General features: G+C 43.4%; 1 protein-coding gene across 7 annotated transcripts in view; it reads left to right on the forward strand.

Moving 5' to 3' along the window:
• The first annotated feature begins 224 nt into the window (after nucleotides 1-224).
• RIPOR3 (RIPOR family member 3) overlaps nucleotides 225-12425 on the forward strand; it is a 69298-nt gene continuing 57097 nt past the window's right edge. For 2 of the 7 annotated variants that reach the window (XR_012154681.1, XM_073309426.1), the window contains exon 1: nucleotides 225-388. The gene's annotated coding sequence lies outside the window, so the exon portion shown is untranslated. The remainder of the gene's footprint in view (nucleotides 389-12425) is intronic. The other 5 variants (XM_073309424.1, XM_073309427.1, XM_073309421.1 and 2 more) reach the window with 4 other exon arrangements.

Consider the following 12425-nt stretch of genomic DNA (forward strand, 5'->3'; position numbering starts at 1 on the left):
GGCCCAGCCTGTTTGCCATTAGCCTGCAGCACGGTGGGGATTGGAGGAGAGAGCGCCTGGGATGCTTCCTGATGAATAGCAGAGGGTCCGGGCCGTGACCGCAGGCTCAGCATGTGCTGGAGTCTCGCTGCACTTTCCCAGCCCCCCTGCCAGGATGGGGGGAGAGAGGGGGAGAGAGGCAGCGAACGGAACAGGGCGATCCGCATCCAGCAGCGCAACCAGCAGCCCGGAGCCGCCGCTTCCTGGAAGCAGAGGCTCGGGGGGGCGGACGGGACAGGCAGCCTCGATAAGGCGGCGGCTATCGGGGCGCCAGCTGCGGGGCTGGGCAGCAGACAGCGCGCGCCCGGCGGGAGGTTCGCAGCCCGCGTCCCTCCCGCGCTGAAGGCAGGTAGGAGACACCGCGCCGCGCGGGGGCAGACCCTGCCGGCGGCTCCCCAGGTGCGGGGGGGAGGGTGACCCGAGCTCGGGTGGCCGGGGGTGGGGGAGGCGCTGCCCGCCGCCGGTGCACCCGCCCCTGTGGAAAGGGGCTAGAGACACCTGGGGGGGGGTTGTTTCCGGCAGGGGTCGGTGCACCTGCAGGGCGTGTGCATGCGGCTCCCAGGTGTGTAGCCACTCCGAGATGTGCCGGCCCCTCTGTGTGTGTGTGTGTGGGGGGGGGGGTACAGTCACCAGCCACGCTCATGCATCGAGCTGTAGGAGGGGCACAGGCGCCGAGGGCTGCAGATGCACCTACAGGGGGTGCACAGCCGCGAAGACGCGCAGCTGCCCTTGAGGAGGGTGTAAATGCACGCGCAGGCGAGACCCGAGGAGCCGGAGGAAGCGGGTGGCTGTCTGCGGCAGGTGGACAAGCAGGGCAGAGGCACAGGACCCTGCTTCTTCCGCCGTGTGTTCTGGGTGTGTTGTTGCCTGGGCTGGTTACATTGGAATGACTCTTTTTTGGCTGCATGGAGATTGTTTTATTCACTCATAAATATAGCCTCGGGTGTTGGGTCTCAGGCCGGTTACATTTTCCCGTTGACAATGTTTAGATTCTCTGTAAAAAATGTGTGGATTCAGTTGGGCCATATGGAAATTGAACTGGTCATCAACTAAGGCAGCGCAGGGTTACTGGGGGAAAAATAAAGTTTTGTATTTGTGTTGGAGAGCGTATGGGATGGTGGTCGGAGCACAGGGCTGGCATTCAGCACTCCTGGGGTCCATTCTTGGCCACGGAACCAAGTCTTAAAATCCCTCTGTGCCTCCGTTTCCCCAGGCTGTAAAATGGGGATAATTATCAAACCTATTAATGAGACTTAATTATTTTTTGTAATGCATTAATGAAAGGCTTTATGGGAATGAAAGGAGGATTATATAGAAGGATAACAAACTATGTAAAATTCCCCTTGAGGGATATTTGGTATTGAACATAGTGACACATGTCCTAAAAACAGCTATTTGACAGTGGAGGCTAATGGAACCTGAATCTGAGCACACCTCACACACGAATCTAGTCTTGGTGTTGCTATTGATCCTCCTCATGCTCTTCATGTCACTGCCTCTGCTCTTCATGTCACTTTGCTGAGTGAGTGACACATGTGCTGCATGCAGAGTAGAGAAGAGGCTGCACAATACACACCAGGACAAGATAGACCTGATGTTAATGAATGGCAGCTCAAATCCCACTTGTTTGCCTAAGGGATGGGGAAGTGAGTCACTAAAAATACACACACCCTGCATATGATATGACATTGCACAACTGGCCTGGTATTCAGTGGGGTCTTCTGAAGGATGAAGTATCCAGCCAGCATACTGGATCGGGAGGATTGGTGGACTGTCCTGGGATGGGTTTCAGAGTAGCAGCCGTGTTAGTCTGTATCTGCAAAAAGAAAAGGAGGACTTGTGGCACCTTAGAGACTAACAAATTTATTTGAGCATAAGCTTTCGTGAGCTACAGCTCACTTCATTGGATGCATCAAAGCTTATGCTCAAATAAATTTGTTAGTCTCTAAGGTGCCACAAGTCCTCCTTTTCTTTTTGTCCTGGGATGGCAGCTCCAGTATCCCTATCTTGTGCTCTGCCTTGGAATCGGTTTGTAGCAGAAGCAAAATACTAATATTTCTATGTGGATGACATAGAGTCAAGACCTGGGAATCATAGGCCAAACAGTGGGATGTGTCCAGGGCTTCTCTATGAGGGAATGTAGGAAGAAGAGGATTCCTTTCTGTCAGATGAGAGCCCTCTCTGTTCCCTAAAACTTCCCTCCACAGGGGCAATGGTTAGTGGATCCATGTAGCTGCTGTTCTACCAACCCCACCCCATTTCCCCCCCTTGAAATCTGTCCCTTTGCAAATGCAAGATCTAGTTTCCCAAAAGAGAACCTGGTAGGTGTTTTCTTCTTTTTTGATTGTAAAGCACCTACAAGATCCAGTTTACTTGGAGGGAAGGATGATGGATTACAGGAAATGTGTCCTGTAGAGATGCTTGAAGGGTGAGAGGGTGAAAGTATGGAGGAAAAGGGCAGGATGGGGGTTCCCGTCATATACAGTTGTGTGAAATAAGGCAAGGAGTTAAGTGAGGGAGAAGGACCCAAAAAGAGTTGTTCATTATGAAGTTTGGGTGGAGCAAAGGAGAGGGGAATTGGAAGGAAAGAAGATATTTTATACATAAAAATGTCAATAAATACATATGTAATATTAGCTTTACTAAACATTTTAAACTAATGTTAAAATTATCTAATACACAGGTTAAAAAAAGAGTTTCTATACATGTGGGTATAATGCTTAAATTATCCCAAAGTCCAAAGTTTGGTTTAAAAAGTCATAAGGCCAAGAGGAAGTGAATAGTCAGAACATAATTATCCAAACTGTAGTTTGCTCAGTACAAGATTTTGAATGATGACTGTCTGATGACAACCCAAAGTTACATACAGAGTAACTCTTGCAAAAAGCATCAGCAGACCTTTACTCATTACACATCCCTTTACTCATTACACGATCCTGAGTTTCATTTTGAGCTGAAGACGGCACTTCCAACAGCACAACAGGGACATACAGAGCCATTTCTGAAATACCAATTTTATCCTCTTTTTCTAACTTTTCCATTTATGTTGCCAGTTTGTTCTCTCCAAGCACCAATATTTAAACCAATATGTCTTCAAAGACAGAAGGCCTATAGCCATGATTTCTGTGGAGTATGGCTGCAAGGGAAAAATTGATATTCAGCCAGTCATTGAATTTGATCATTAGTGATGGAGGGAACTCTGTGATGATTTTGTTTTCTTCATCACTGATCCTGGAAATGCTATAATCATAGTGTACAGATCCAGTTTATCTTTTAATTGAGCAAGAAGTAGGTTCAGCTGTTTCAAGTAAGGTGATAAAATCTGTTTCACAGGGAACTTAAAGTGCTATAATGGTAGTTGTTTTCACCGTGTTTTACTACTGCTACTCCACGCTGAGCCAATGAGTTAAGTGAAAGAGAAACGGATTCTGTTTTGGCTCTTGCATTATGAATTAAGTTCCAACTCCATTAGTTTTTGCCTTGAGGTGTCCATCTCAACTGCAGCCTAACTACATCACTAAAGGGCCTCATTGGGTCATAGTCACTGGTGATAATGTATTAGCCTGAAAGAACCTAGCTTGCCTTTCAAAACCCAAGCTGAATTTGAAGGGCTGGCTGGTAGTTATAAAACACCCCCACCCCTCCATCTCTTTACTTGTTAACTGAGCAAATTTGATCTCAAGGCACTGGGAGACAATAGTTTGACCTAGAGTCATTGGGATGCTATTGTTAGCGACATTTCAGAGCAGAACTATATGGTAAGTATACTTATTGTGAGGTTGCTTAATCATAACAACCAACAGGGAAAGAAGATGGGAAAAGATCAGAATAAATCTCTACCAAGGAAATGTAGCCTTACGGTTAAAGTACATGATTGGGAATCAGGGTTACTGGGTTCTACCCCTAGTTGTGTCCTGCTCTTTCTGTGTAACTTTGAATAAGTTGCTCAGGGTACAACTTCTTAAGTGTTCACCAATTTTGAGTGTCTCAGTTTCTGGTACCTTAGAGACTAACCAATTTATTTGAACATAAGCTTTCGTGAGCTACAGCTCACTTCATCGGATGAAGTGAGCTGTAGCTCATGAAAGCTTATGCTCAAATAAATTGGTTAGTCTCTAAGGTGCCACAAGTACTCCTTTTCTTTTTGCGAATACAGACTAACACGGCTGCTACTCTGAAACCTGTCAGTTTCTGGTGGCTCAATATGAGATACACAAGCCATGAGTTTTAGTGGTGCTCAATACCTACAACTCCAGCTAAAGTCAGTGGGATCTGTGGATCCTCGGCACCTCAGTAAATCATGCCCTACATGTGTCAAGATAAGCATCCAAAAATAGAGGCACCCAAAATTAATGTCCACTTTTGAAAATTTTGGCCTAAGCAGTGTGCCTCAGGTTTCTCATCTGTGAAATGGTGATAATACTGCAGTGCAGTAAGGGTTAGTCCATGTTTATATAGCTCTTGGAAGAAGATAAGTACTAAGTATTGTTAATTTCTCCATTATCCAGGAGGACTTTACTCCTGAGAGCATTCTGCACCAAAAAAATTAAAATTCTGCGCCAAAAAATTAAAAATTATGTGCACAATATTTTAAAATTCTTCAAAATTCTGCAAATTTTATTTCTCAATTAAATGTGGAGGCTCCAGCATGGCACTGGGGAGCACAGGCCACTGGCTGCACGGTGGTGGAAGAGCACTGTGCAGCTCACCCCCAGGACACAGACTCAGTGGTGAGATGGCACCCAATCCAGTGCAAGGACCGTGCCCGCCCCAGAAACATCCCAGGCCCTGCCCCTCCATGCCAGGCGCACGGGTGTGGGCAGGCAGGCTCAGTAAGGCAGGATCCAAGTGTGGAGGGACTTAGTGTGAAGGGTTCCAGCTGTGGGTTGAGAGGGGTCTGTGTGGGGCAATCTGGGTGCAGGCGGCTCAGTGGGGAAATCCAGGTATGGGAGGCATCTGGATGCACAGGGGCTTGTTGGGGGGTTCTGGATGCAACGGGACTCTGTGGGGGAGTGGGGAGTCCAGGTGAAGGTGGTTGGGACTCAGCGGAGGGGGGGTCCGGGGTGGGGGCTCAGTTGGGGGTCCAGATGCTGGGAGAGTGGGACTCAGTGGGGTGGGAATCCAGGTGCAACTGGATGGGACTTGGTGGGGTGGGGATCCAGGTGTGGGTGGCTTATCGGGATGGTCCAGGTGCAGGGGAAGTGGGGCTCATCCGGGAGGTTCTGAGGGCGGAGGAGGTGAGGCTCATTGTGAGGATCTGGGTATGAGGGGGTCTGGACGCATGGGGGTTGGGAGGATGGGGGTGCAGCTCCCTGCACAGGGATCCCTCTCCCCGCAGCTGAGGAGCAATGGGTGCAAGAAATGGGTGGGGGAAGTTTGCAGAGCTTCCTGCAGCTGGGGGAGAAATCTGGGGTTGGGTCTGACCTGGCCTTGGATCCCCTGCCCAGCACTGATTAGTAGCTGAGCCCGACACAGGGTAGGAGCCACCAGCCATGTCTTCTTCAGTCCTGCCCCCAGCCCCACAGTGATTTACTTCTCCGCCAGCTGCCCTGGTCACCCAAAACATACTGCTGGGGAGGGTTGCATGACCGCTCTTGTGGCTTCCCTTTGCTTCCCTGTCATAAAGTCATTTTTCTGTGGGGAAGCAAAGAAATCTGCAGGGGACATAAATTCTGCACATGCGCAGTGGCGCAGAATTCCCCCAGGAGTAGGACTTCTTTCTGTGATCAGGAAGAGATCTTTGTTTCTCTCAGCTGTGAAATAACATGAGAGTTTCTCACACACTGAGCAGAAATGGTGATAACTAAATGTTCTTCATTTTGTTTAAAAATACAGTCCCAAAGGATTTTTTTTCCCCCAAATGATCCCAGGAACACTTTCAGCCTTGTTGTTTACAGTGAAGCATGAGAATCAATAGCAAATATTCTATGTCATTGTGGAGGCAGAAGAGGGTATGTGATCACATGTGTCTGCAGAGCTATCTGTGCTTCACATTCTTGCAGACAACAAACAACAACACAGCTCACTCTTCCAAAATAGTTAACATTCTGGCCCAGAGTTACAGTACCAGATGTGTTGCCACAGAAACAATTTAAAGGGAGAAGGACCTTCAAGTGAATAGTCTTTATAGTGGTAAATATAAAAGTTATGTACATATTTCAGAGACTGTAGGGGTTTTTTTTGTATGCGTGTATATGTGAGACAGAAAGAGTAGGGGGGAATTGTACTTTTCCTTTCCTACATCTGTTAGCATTTTAAGATTCTCCATACAGGACTGGAAATTGAAGAATACTCTATTAGGGACATGATTTATGCACCTTAGAGACATTTTTATTAAATCCTGACTGGATTTTATAAACTTTTTTTCCTTGAAAAGCTGTGCATTTTGCTAGCTGATTTATTCAGCCCCATTTGCAACGTGCTTTGGAAGCAATTTCAAATAACAGTTGTTTCTTTGAAAGTAAGGAAGCGTATCTGACTACATAGAACTAGACCAGATTTTGATGCTGACAATTACTAGCACATTCTAACCTACAACAGTTGACATGTTGATGAAAAGAGGGAATCTAGTTGGGAAATAACTTTGTTTTATCTCACATGGGAAGGCTTGGAATATACGTCACTGAGGTCCCTATAACAGTTGCAGCATGGGAAGGATCAGGAGTATGAAAATGGTGTTGGAGGTGGCACGTGCAGAGAGGAAAGGCAGATGTGTGCGAGCATCTCTATGGCACTGGATAGTTGCCACAGGCAACATGCCCTCCTCTCTATTGCCACAAACTCATATTGCAAAATGTGACATAGGTTGCTTAACTCCCTCTGCATGGCTTTTACATGCCACAAAGGGGGCATATGCTTCCAGGAGCGGCACACACTGCCTGGGGTAGCATAGCAAGGAAAATAGTCAGGAAGGCCAAATTTACATTAGGAAAGGTTTGCTGATATAGCTGTGTCAGCAAGCCATGCTAATGTAGACACAGCTTATATTGGCAAAAAAAAGTGCTTTTGCAGGTATAGTTTATATACAGTATAGCTTATACTGGTTTCCTGAATGAAATAAACTATATCAGCAAAAGCACTTATATGTCAGTCTGCAGTAGGGCTTTTGCTGATATAGAAATGTCATAAAAAAAATCACATCCCTAACTGATGTTACTATACTGGCAAAAGTTTCTAGACCTGTAGGCCTGGCCAAAGAGTCTGGAAATAATGTAAACAGGCCAAGCTCCACAAAAAATGGCTCTTTTGTTTTCACATTTATTTGTCATTCTTGCCATTGAAAGGCCTTGCTCCTTGCCAGCTTTGCAACCCTACTATCTCTGCACTGAAGAAAGCAACATCAGTGATTTCCCCACTGAAATCATGGGTGAAATCCTTGCCCCATTGATGTTAATGGCAAAACTCCCATTGACTTCAGTAGGGCAAGAATTTCACACTCTGTACTTTTGGTGATAGGACCTCTCCTTCTGTGTGTCTGGAAGATGTTAGCCTAAAAGCCTTAAACTGAGAATGGTTTATCTCATTTAACTCCCCTCTCCCCACTCCTTAAATTTAAAACCTGACTTTACTTTACTATCATAAACATGTCCCTCAGACATCTCTATACCTCTTAAATATCAGACATTTTAGACCCTAAGTTACCTGGATTGGACGCCATTTTGGTGTTCCCTCACTTTCATTGTTGAAAATTATTTATATCAGAAATAAGGAATCAGGAAACTGAAATTATACTCAGAGTTATTTATGCTTCTGGACAGAATCCTGCATCATTTTAAGCTTCCTGCTGAATAACTTTTTTGGGATCTGTCATTTTTGGGACTGTCACATTCTGTATCACACATTTAGGCCTAGCCAAATTGAAAGGCCTGTACATCACAATGTGAGATCAGCTATAAAGATAAGAAACTGGTCACTACCCTTCATTCCTTATTCAGATAAAAATTTCATTGACTTCTGGGGGAGTTTTAGGTATGCAAAGAATTCAGATTTGGGCCCACAGTTGGTGTCTGCAAGGTTAGAAATAAGTTTGGGGTACAAAATTTGGGTCTAAATCCAGCTCTACACTTCTCCATAAATACAGAGATGTTGGGATTTAGGATTTTGATTCAGCAGCTGCTTGGGACAGAGCCAGTCATGACGTTAGCAAACAGATCCAAACTTCTCACTAGTTTGTTCATATCTCTTTTGTTTGGGCCCTTCAGTAGATGGGATATGTCTTTGTGTATGTGTAGCGCATCCCCACTCAGACGCTATAATTAAATCTTTCTATTGAAAATTTCTATTTCAGGTGCTCATAATTTTCTCAAAAATTGTCCTTTGGGTCTAAAATTTCCTGTGGTTGTTTTCAACCCAGAATATAATATGTTTGGAAAATTTGAACTATGTCCACTCAATTACTTTTGTGTTATTCAAATGCATTTTTTTTAAAAATGCATGTTTTCAATTTACATGTTTTCTATATTTTTCTTTGAATTCACATAACTTCTTGTTTTTATTATTTAAATTGTAACACACTTGAAATATGCTGCACCCCCTCGCTCCCCCCATATGAGTACCCATCCATTCCCCAACACCAGGACTGGACAGATAAACCAAAGAAGAGAGCAACTGAAAGAGCTCAGTGTGCTAAAGGATTTTCATTTAGTGCTCTGGTGATAACATGAATAGGTTTACATTTCCATCAGTGCAGGCGAAATACAATTTAAATAACCTTTAGCTATTTGTGCTCAAGATTTCTGCAATATTTACATTCTATAATTGAAATAGCACAAAAAAGTTCAAAGGGTCACTCCAAATTATAAGAAAGGATTTGTTTTATGAAATCTGTAGAGTTAAAATGAGAGGCCAGCATTTCTGAAAGATTTAGCAAATGGTGTGGAAAATGCACATAATGCTGGATGAGCAATTACCACTGTTGTGTGAACAAATTGGGTAATTGTGTGTGCAAATGTGGTTAAGATGTGGTCTACATACAAAGTTTCACTGCTTTAAGTAAAGGTGTAAAGTTAAACTGATAATGCAACTTTGTGTCTGGACACTGTTACATTAGTTTAAATTTCGTTGGTTTAGCTTGTACCTTTTCTTTATTACAAGTGAAAGGTAAACCAATATATACCCAGTTTAAACTGATGTAAGAGCGTCCACACATACAGTTGCACCAGATTAACTGCATTGCTTTAATATCAGACCTGAGGCCTGATCTACACCTATAAATGAGATTGACTTACACCTCTCAGGGCTGTCAAAAATTTTTCACCTTGTATGATGCAGTGAGTTTGACCTAACCCCCACTATAGACCCAGCTAGGTCAATGGAAGAATTCTTCTGTTGACCTAGCTACTACCTCTCTTGGAAAGGTGGATGTACTACAGCAATGGAAGAACTCCTCCCATCGCTGTTGTAAGTGTCTACACTACAGTGCTACAGCAGCACAGCTGCAGCACTTCTATAAAGAAAAGGAGGACTTGTGGCACCTTAGAGACTAACAAATTTATTTGAGCATAAGCTTTCGTGAGCTACAGCTCACTTCATCGGACGCATTCAGTGTGCTTCTATAGTGTTTCTAGTGTAGACGTGCCCTAAGCTATATGGGTATAGGTACTTTTATACCAGTATAACACAGGGAGCAGGACCTGTAATGTGCAGGGCTCTGAGACCTTTCAAAACTACACTTGTATTGTTAAAGAAACAAAACTTTCTACTGTAGACAAGGTCTAAGAATGGATTCTTAAAAAGCCAAACAGTGACCATACTGTGAATAACTGTTGGTTGCAGTGAGAGTTTTGAGTGCTGAAAGGAGTTAAGAATTGGGTTTATAGATTTTGAAGGACTTGGGGACAAAGGTGCTATTGACTGTGTGCACAAAATTCAAGGCCATTTTGACATATGTTCCCCTAATAGTTTATGCTGATGATACCCATAATAGTTCAAAGTACATTAAAAATAGTTTCAGCTTTTTAAATAAATGTTTTAGGTGGTTTGATCCTAACTGGTTCCATTGATGAAAACACTGTATCCAGGGGAGTGGTTTGAGCATTGGCCTACTAAACCCAGGGTTGTGAGTTCAATCCTTGAGGGGGCCATTTGGGATCTGGGGCAAAAATTGGGGATTGGTCCTGCTTTGAGCAGGGGGTTGGACTAGATGACCTCCTGAGGTCCCTTCCAACCCTGATATTCTATGATTCTATGATTTGCCAGCAACCTCTATCCAGGACTTCCAGTTATGTTCCTTCCTTCTTTCTCTGTAACTGACTCTCTTGTTTCTTAGACTCTTCTTAAATTGGGTCTTGGGTGATTTATACTGATAAAATGATTAGAAGAGTCTGACACCACTGTGAACTTTCTGTCTCTGGCAGTCGCCTTGCTACTGGTAGTCATTGATAAGCAGAAGAGTATGTGCTGGCTGATGAGGCACTATACAGCCAGTTCCTTTCAGTCCAGTTTCCTGTCACAGTGGTTAATGACCCCCAGAAAACCAATTCTTTCACCAGTTTGCTCGGATTTTTTTTTTAAATGATAGTTTATGAGGTCAATTACCATTTCTTTGCTTCTTAAAGGGAATCTGTGGAGGAAATTGTGCCCTCTATTGCTTCTCTTTGATATGTAAAGAAGTCCAAGAAAGTTTTGTAAATAAACTTTTATTTTCATCTCGTTTTATAACCTTGGAAGTATCAGGCACATCAAATCTTGTCTTTCTTGTTTTTATTAGAGGATTCCTTGGAGGGCCAGAGAAACAGCATGGGGAACTTTTCTCAGTGCTTAATTGAATATGCAAAGGGCGTTGAATCTTTCACAAAGATATATTTTCTCCCAACTGTGTGTCAGATGTTTGAGTGAAATAGATATTAACAAAAACAAAACAACCCTGCAAAGAATTATAAAAAGACTGACCACTCACAACTGCTCAGATTTACTCTTTTGGAGCCTGTAATGTCCTTCCAGAAATAACAGACTAGAAAAGGCTCCAGAGTAACAGCCGTGTTAGTCTGTATTCGCAAAAAGAAAAGGAGTACTTGTGGCACCTTAGAGACTTTCCACAGTATGCATCCAATGAAGTGAGCTGTAGCTCACAAAAGCTTATGCTCAAATAAATTGGTTAGTCTCTAAGGTGCCACAAGTACTCCTTTTCTTTTTTAGACAAGGCTTGAATTTCTAGTTAAAAATAAAGAGCAGAATAAAAATATATTAAAAACAAATCTTTAAGGTCTTTTTACTTCAAAAAGAAAAGGCACATTTTTTAAAATAACTTTTTATCTGATTACTGGCCCAACCCAATTCCAGGTCATGCATCCTGGTAGATAATATTCCTTTAGCCGCTGCTTCCCAAGTCACCATGCTTTAAGATCTTGTTAAGTGTATAACCTTTACGATATAATTTATTGTATTTCATTTTGTGTGGATCGTTTGCAATTAAGCATTCTTTCAGGTGGGCCTTGTTTAGCTACATCCATCACAAAAATAAGCTCTGGGGCAAGGAGTAGAAAAAGGGTCTGAGCCAACCAATGTTTATTTTCATTATTAATCATTTATATTATGTTAGCTCCTAGATGCTCCAATCCAGAACCAGGGCCCCATTGTGCTAGACTCTGTTCCCTTCCCATCCTCCCTCTCCTTCACCCTCACAAAGCTGTATATTTCTTTTGCTGTTGTTACATTCTAATGGAGCAGGCAGTATTTCTTGTCAAAGTCCCAGTCTGTAGTATTAGTGAACAGGTCAATAAGAAATTTATAAAGACAGATCCTGGATGGATTTTAGGCAGGCTCTAAACTATGAATCTGAGGGAAAATGGTGATGCATCTTTTCTATAGAAGCCCATAACTAATGCATTTTTCCAGTGTGTAAGCCAGCTTATGATTACAGAGGTCTTCCATTGAAGTTATGGCAAAGCTCCCAGTGACTTTGATGGGAGCAAGATTGGGCAGAGTGGTAGTGGTCCTGGAAACCTTACCTGTTGCTGTATTAGAAGCAGAAAATACTTTATAGTTTAAGACACAACTGATGCACAGAAGTAGTTTAAAGAATTTTACATTTGGCCAGATTTCCATAGCCAGTCAGAGTTTTAGTTGCATCTGACCCTAGATGATCTGCTTTGAAAAATAGGCTTTAGAGTCCTTGTTTTGCCTGCTAAATGCAAACCAGGTGCAGGGCCAGATCCTCACCTAGTATAAATCAGTGTAGCTCCATTGACTTCAATAAAGCTATGCCAGTTTACACTAGCTGAGGATCTGGTTTACTGAAGTGATGTTCCCCTTAAAAGACCAAGCTTTGCTTCCCTTACTTACATGAAATATGCCAATGGGATACTTTTGTAAATTAGGTGAGTAGCATTTAGGTCACTGTGGCTGGGCCTGCAGTCTAGTTTAGATGTGATCTACGACTCAGAGGG

Source organism: Lepidochelys kempii, chromosome 13 (assembly GCF_965140265.1).
Source record: "Lepidochelys kempii isolate rLepKem1 chromosome 13, rLepKem1.hap2, whole genome shotgun sequence".
Classification (NCBI taxonomy): domain Eukaryota; kingdom Metazoa; phylum Chordata; order Testudines; family Cheloniidae; genus Lepidochelys; species Lepidochelys kempii.